This window comes from Bidens hawaiensis, unplaced genomic scaffold (assembly GCF_021521415.1).
Source record: "Bidens hawaiensis isolate Kalapana, Puna unplaced genomic scaffold, B.hawaiensis_p1.1 tig00003510_1, whole genome shotgun sequence".
NCBI lineage: Eukaryota > Viridiplantae > Streptophyta > Magnoliopsida > Asterales > Asteraceae > Bidens > Bidens hawaiensis.
The window spans coordinates 1,693,074-1,699,286 of NW_027491198.1; the positions used below are offsets into that span (position 1 = coordinate 1,693,074).

Here is a 6,213-nt window from a genome sequence, read left to right on the forward strand (position 1 = left end):
AGCGCGCATCCATCAGTAACGGTAACCTTCGCGCCGAGTTAGCGTGTGGCGCGGAAGCGCACTTTGTCCCTAATCTGAGTGGAATTCTCTGCTATCTTAATCGCATCTGGATTCCCTTTGATGAGAATCTTCGCGCTGATATCCTGAGTGAAGCGCATAAATCTCGATATTCCGTTCATCCTGGCGCTGATAAGATGTACAAGGATTTGCGCATTACTTATTGGTGGCCCGGTATGAAAAAGGATATTGCTATGTTCGTAGCTAAATGCCTGACTTGTTCTAAGGTAAAAGCTGAACATCAACGCCCATCTGGTTTGCTCGAACAACCAGAAATTCCTATGTGGAAATGGGAAGGTATAGCGATGGACTTCATTACCAAGTTACCTTTGACAGCAAGCAAACATGATAGCATTTGGGTAATAGTGGATCGTTTGACTAAGTCTGCTCACTTCCTGCCCATTCGTGAAAACTACCGTGTTGAGCATCTCGCGCAGCTTTATGTCAAGGAAATTGTCTGCCGCCATGGTACTCCTTTGAGGATCATATCCGATCGCGATGGCCGTTTTATATCTCGCTTTTGGAAATCTCTCCAATCTGCGCTAGGAACTCGCTTGGACATGAGTACGGCATATCATCCTCAGACTGACGGTCAGTCTGAGCGAACTATTCAAACTCTTGAGGATATGCTCCGATCTAGTATTCTTGATTTTGGAGGTAATTGGGATTCGCACCTGCCTTTGATCGAGTTCTCTTATAATAACAGCTATCATTCCAGTATCGGTATGGCCCCATTTGAAGCACTTTACGGTCGTAAGTGCCGCTCCCCGATTTGTTGGAGCGAAGTGGGAGAAGCTCAAATCACAGGACCCGAACTTGTTCAAGAGACAACCGATAAAATCGCCAAGATCCGTGATCATCTGCTGACTGCCAGAAGCCGACAGAAGAGTTACGCAGATTGTAGGCGGAAGCCTCTCGAATTTCAAGTTGGTGATCTTGTTCTCCTCAAAGTGTCGCCCTGGAAAGGTGTTGTCCGCTTTGGGAAGAAAGGTAAGCTTGCTCCTCGATATGTTGGACCATTTAAGATTCTCGCGCGTGTGGGAAAAGTTGCCTACAGACTAGACCTGCCGCCCGCGCTCAGTAATGTGCATCCAACGTTCCATGTATCCAATCTCAAGAAGTGTTTAGCCGACGAGAACCTTCACATTCCACTTGATGAAGTTCAAGTTGATGAATCCATGCATTTCGTTGAGAAGCCTGTTGAGATTATGGATCGCGAGGTTAAGCAAACCAAGCGCAGTCGGATCCCTATCGTGAAAGTTCGCTGGGAGTCCAAGCGCGGAGCCGAGTTTACATGGGAAAGGGAAGATCAAATGAAGATCAAGTACCCGCACCTGTTCTCTGCGCAACCTACTTCGAGATAAATTTCGGGACGAAATTTCTTAAAGTAGGGGAGACTGTGACATCTGCCCCGATCCGACCCGACCCAGGTACCCGTTTCCCTTATCCGATCTCTTTCTTTTATGATTTAAAATTTATTTATACTTATATTTTACTTTTAATAATAATAATATATTTTCCTTCCCGCCTCTTTCTCTCTCTTTCTTTCCGCTGTCCCGTCCCTCTTCTTCTCTCTTTCCGCCTTCTTTTCCCCTTTGTCGCCGTGCCGCCCTTAAGCCTTGTTTCCCTGTTTTCTTCCGACTCTTTCCTTGTCCTTTGTTTCTTCCCGCCTAAGGTTGTCTGCGCAGCTCCACGCACCAGACTCCTTACAAGGAAGCCTGCGTGAAGACCATCTGTTCCAGCGATACGCGAGACGAACTCTTCTCGCAGCGCGCTAAGAATTGTAATTCTTCTCGCAGCGCGCGAAGAACGGTAGTTCTTCCCGCGACGCGCTAAGGATTTGTAGTTCTTCTCGCAGCGCGCTAAGAATCGTAGTTCATCCCTCGACGCGCGAAGAATTATAGTTCTTCCCGCGGCGCGCTAGGAATTTTAGTTCCTCCCGCGGCGCGCTAAGAAATGTGATTCTTCCCGCGGCGCGCCTTAGCTTTCTCGCGCTAACCCTTTGAGTTTTCTTCTGTCTAATCTAGCCGTTTGCTTTTATGATGTCTTATCTTTTGTGCTGTTGACCTAATCTGCTTTATGTCTGAAAAGCCACTTTTGGCGCAGCATGCGCACCAACCCCATTGGTTGACAGAAAAAGTGACTGACATTATCTTTGGAGATCTGCTTTTTCCATGCCTGACCAGTACCTTTATCTGACCGCCCATGCCTTTTTACTGTTCCCTGTCAGCTTTATCTTGCCCCCTGCAGCTGCCATATCTTTTGATATCTTTTGCTTTTGGAATCTTTTGCTTTTTGAGATCTTTTCCCCTTTTTCTAGGAATTGTGTTCCCTAGGGTTTCTCTATAAATAATAATGTTATTTTCCTAACACTACACACACAAAACACTTAATCTCTCCTGTCCTCCTCCTTGCTCTCTATGCCGCCTCCCTCTCTGCCTCCGTCTTCCTCCCTGTTCTGTCCTGCTTTTCCGGTAACATATTATATATAATAATTTACTTATTAATTATGCTAACTTATATCAAGACTTAAAACAAATCATTAAAACAATAATCTTATTTATAGGTTAACTTGTGTTTGTTTAAAGTTGGTTCTTGCTTTATCTTACACCGCATCGTTTATCAAGTGAGTAATCTCGTACCTAATCCCTTTTTATTTTTAATGTTTTGGGATGTTCATGTGTTCGTACAAACTTGAGTCTTAAACTTGTTTATTAACTTTAGTCGCGCAGTATCCCATGTGTTGAGGACGTTTACTTGGCTGTTTATTTGTATGTGTGTATCATTAACCGCTTTGTTCGGCCTATTCCGCAGTTTTCATGGATCCATTAGATGAACACGGGAGACCTATCGTTTACGGTTTTCTTTGTTTACACTTGCACAGATGTTTTCTCGTTTTTGTGCTCAATTGGGAGCACGGATTGAACTATGAGCTATGATCTATTTAGGCTTGATCACAATCTGATTGCACCCTTGTTAAACACCAGACATACACGTGTTGCGCGCAGATTTATTGTTATCTATGTATTGTATTAAACTTGATTTCTCACCAACACGCAAGTGTTTGACGTTTATTTTAACACATGTTCAGGTTTGCAGTAGCTGTTTTGGAGCTTGTGGACACGTAGGAAGTTTTCTTTATTTTGGACCTAGATTAAAATGTATCAAGACAAGTTTTTGCTGTTCGAATATTATGATTTATAATATATTGATTTATGATGATTTATGTTATCTCTTGTTTACTTTGCGCGTGCGCGAATGAATGTATTTATTAAATATTGACACCCAATAGTGTCACGAGTAATGAAACAATATGTGGCGCCCCGATGTATAATCCGCCTTTGGTCGGGGTGTTACAAGGACAACCTTGATTGTGCTCGTCAGACAACCTTCCAGAAGGTATCCTTTAAGAAATAAGAATATGCTGATGTTGACAGCTGCCAATGAAAGGTGGACAACTCAGCAAAACCCATGTGCTACCACGTGATTGCACATGGGTCAGGTGAAATACCTGGGTCAGAGAATAATCAATGAAAAAGCACCAGGTGTCCTAAGGACACGTGGCGCAAAGCAATAGGAGGAGGCCAAAAAGGCCCTAATGGGATCTGAGCCCAATCATTGGAAACCCTAGCACTATAAATACCACACCACCTCCACAAGGGGAGGTAAGCAAGAAAATACATTCCAATTCCTTACTCACTCTCAGATTATTATTATCTTCTCCTACAATCTCTTATTCTCACACCGGAGGGTTACCCTAAAGAGGACCCCTCTGTCCCTTTTTGAGGGGTAAGTTCACGGTGCTGCTCGTTTTGTAGGTGGAAGAACATGGGTCAGGTGAAATACCTGGGTCAGAGAATAATCAATGAAAAAGCACCAGGTGTCCTAAGGACACGTGGCGCAAAGCAATAGGAGGAGGCCAAAAAGGCCCTAATGGGATCTGAGCCCAATCATTGGAAACCCTAGCACTATAAATACCACACCACCTCCACAAGGGGAGGTAAGCAAGAAAATACATTCCAATTCCTTACTCACTCTCAGATTATTATTATCTTCTCCTACAATCTCTTATTCTCACACCGGAGGGTTACCCCAAAGAGGACCCCTCTGTCCCTTTTTGAGGGGTAAGTTCACGGTGCTGCTCGTTTTGTAGGTGGAAGAATTCGTACTCCGGAGAACCATCGGTGAAATAACATACTCATACCCCGAGGAAAGTTGATCGTCTACCAGTGAGTCGATCCACGTTTCTTCAGTTACTTAGGCATGACTGACACCCACAGCCCACACAATCTCTTGAATCAAGCCTTATCTTTCTTTGAACACAAGATAATAACCGGTTGGAACGAACCCATTAGAGCATTAAAGGCCATAAGTAATCCAACTGTTGTCCAACAAGCAATACAACTTGGATTAATAGATGGCTGCACGGATTCAATCATCACCAAAGCTCTTGATAATCCACTTCTTTTAGGCGAACCGATTCTTGATGATGATGAAGAAGAAGAAGATAATACTAATAATGAGAATGTTTACAAGCCAAATGCTAAAAGACAGCTCTTTGTTCTTGATTGGAAGTCAGAAGATTTGAGTTTAACCGCCCTTCATCTTCAGTTTTATGAGCCGATCATAAGAGGAATGATTCAATGCAAAATGGGTTCAAGCTACATTGCATCAAATCTTTATCAGTATGCTAAAAGACGGGTGTTTCTTGATCCACAAGGATCCACATCTTCTTCTTCTGAAGGTGATTGTTCAAACTCCAAAAGACTTGTGATTGAAGCAATCGAGAGACTGCTACCTCATGACCGTGGGGTCCTCCCGTGCGCAAAACTGTCTGAAATGCTGCAATACGCGACGGCTCTAGACGCGAATGCCAGCTGCCGAGAGGGGTTTGAAGTGAGAATTGGAAGACAGTTGGATTTGGCCACCGTAAGCGACTTGTTAATGCCGTCACAAGGGTATTATTCTAAAGACGAGAAGTATGATACCGATTGTGTTAGAAGAATCTTGAAACACTTTTACCATAATTTCACTGGGAAAGATCAATCAGGGCTTAATGTTGTGGCAGAACTCGTGGAGGACTTTTTAAGCGAGGTAGCGAACGATATTGATTTAGGAAAAGACTCGTTTATCTCGCTTGCTGAAATGTCGATCGCTGCATCGGATGGAACGCAAAGACCCTCGGATGGAATATACCGCGCAGTCGATATCTACCTTAACAAACAGAAATACTTAACAGAATCCGAGCGAGAGGAAATATGCGCGGTTTTGGAATGCAACAAGCTGTCACCCGAGGCGTGTGAGCACGCATCTCAAAACGAGCGGCTTCCTGTCCGTGTGATGGTTCAGGTATTGTTTGTAAGGCAGTTGCATCTCAGGGAAACAATCACAAAGGAGGTGGTGGGGCCGGAGGAGCGGTCAAAGTCAACCGAGGACGACGAAGAAGTGATGGGAGAGTTGGAGAAAATGAGTAGTAAAGTGATAGAACTGGAGAAAGAGTGCCTTGTTATGAGGAATGAGATTCAAAAAGAGGTTATTTGAGGAAAAGTAGTATGAAGATTGAGAAAGGAAAAACAAACGTTTGGCGCGAAATGAAGAGGAAGCTTGGATGCATAACCAGCCTTAATAACAGTAACTGTCATGTCAAGAAGAAGAAGGTTCATCCAAGGTAGAACAAGTGAAGATTTAGATGAGAAGAGAATGGTTTTTGTTACTTTGTTTTGAGGAATAATGGTTTGGTTTTATGTTATTTGTTTTGGTTTGGTTTTCAGGTTGTTTGTTCTTGTTTTGTATACATTTCATTAGACAACTAGTTTATTTATTTCTTTGTTTTAGGTGATTACACTTTTTTTTTTAAATATTTAGACATTATGGACCCATTTCTAGTTGATTTTATTGATTGACATTGCAACAGAAGTATAAATTAAATGTAAAATAATAGGCATGATTTCTTCTAACATCTTTTAAGTAAAATAAAGAGTCATGAAAGTAATTAAGGATGTTCAAGAGTCAGGTCATGGTTAGCTTGGGATCGGTTCAGTTTGAAATGTGACCCGTTAATTCATTAGTAGGCTGCTCGTTAGTTTCTGTGTTTTATGTTTTTCGTTTCGTTACTTGTTGGGTCGTTTGGTACATTACAACAATGGTTATGTTTAT

At 42.7% G+C, this 6,213-nt stretch overlaps 1 pseudogene; it reads left to right on the top strand.

The window, feature by feature from the left end:
- The first annotated feature begins 4,320 nt into the window (after positions 1-4,320).
- On the top strand, positions 4,321-5,598 carry LOC143623677 (BTB/POZ domain-containing protein At5g17580 pseudogene; annotated as a pseudogene).
- Positions 5,599-6,213: the final 615 nt, after the last annotated feature.